Source organism: Euphorbia lathyris, chromosome 2 (assembly GCF_963576675.1).
Source record: "Euphorbia lathyris chromosome 2, ddEupLath1.1, whole genome shotgun sequence".
Taxonomy (NCBI): Eukaryota; Viridiplantae; Streptophyta; class Magnoliopsida; order Malpighiales; family Euphorbiaceae; genus Euphorbia; species Euphorbia lathyris.
This window is the reverse complement of record NC_088911.1, coordinates 41,485,866-41,487,332: the sequence shown is the minus strand read 5'-3', so window position 1 is coordinate 41,487,332 and position 1,467 is coordinate 41,485,866.

Sequence of the window (1,467 nt, the reverse complement as noted above, 5' to 3'; positions counted from 1 at the left end):
TCACCTTAGTCACATGTGAATAATTATCATGATAGTCCATCCCAAACCTCTGGTAATATCCTCTTGCAACCAGCCTTGCTTTATAGAAATGGATTCATCTAGTGTATATTTCATCTTAAAGGTTCACTTTTGAAATAGCTCTTTGCCCTTTTAATAATTTAACCAATTCCCATTTGTGGTTTTCCTCCAATGTATCTAATTCTTATTGCATAGTTGTTTCCCATTATTGATGACCTCTTTCTTCATTGTATCACCTTGGTTCATGGACCTTTTCAATCTCGCCAAGAATATAAAATGAGAGCTTTGTTGAACTGCAAAGTCTTTCCTGTATGCATTGTTTGATGACCATGAAATCTGATAGCCATCTTGGCTGTTTGACACTTCTAGTTGATCTTCCCTCTTGTTGATGTGGTATTATATTGAGACGAGTAGGATGTTCACCAACATTTGGAAAAATTGCTTCAACTGCAGACTCCATTCTTGAATTCATTTTATGTTCTTGTGTTGATTGAATAAAACCTGCATCAATTTGCATGTCAGGGACTAATATATAATCTGGTTGTAAAACCTCTTCTACTGTACATATTCTTCTTGTTTTCATAGTCGATATTCCTTGATTCATATGAGAACTACTAGCTCGATTCTCATACTCATCCACTCCATCATTAAATCATATAAGTAATAAATCCCCCCTATGCATACTTGTTAGTAAATGTTTGAAAAAACATAGAAAGTTTGTTAGTGTGGTATGGAAAATTATTTTCATCAAAATGCATATGTCTAGATACACATATTTGATGTTTATGTAGATTATACATGTTCCTCCCTTTTTATCCTTTTGAACCTCCGATATACACACACTTTGTTGGTCCCGTGTGATTAGTTCCAGGGGGGTGAGGAACTAATATAACTTTTTTTTCTTAATTATGCTGACTTAATATAATTCTTTAAGTTTTACAACTCAGCTTTGGTCAGCACGGCTGAGTGAGGCGTAAGACAGTTTTAGTCAGATACTGACTAGAGCTGTTTTACTTGCGAGTTGGGAAATGACACTTTTGTGGTCAGCTTCCAACTCAGCACTCTGATTTACTCAGTGTCAGCTTAAACAATTTATATACTGAGTAAATATAACAAGAAACACATACAGATATACATTGAGAGAGAGTTAGAAATTACTCAGCATGACTTATCCTGGTTCGGCCTCTCCGCCTACGTCCAGTCCCCAGAATCCCTCCGGGCTTTTTAAATCCAATACTAAGCTCTTTAAAGGCAGAGCACAAACCGTTTACAAGGCAGTTGAATATGCAAGAGTACCGTCCTCTATTCGTCTACTCAACTCCTACTAAGTGCTATAACCGAACACCTAGATTTCTCTACCACTGAGTACTTAAAACCGAGTACTCAGCACAACTCTCTCAAGTTTACAGTTGATACAAAACTTGTTCTTTTTCAAACAAAGAACACTTT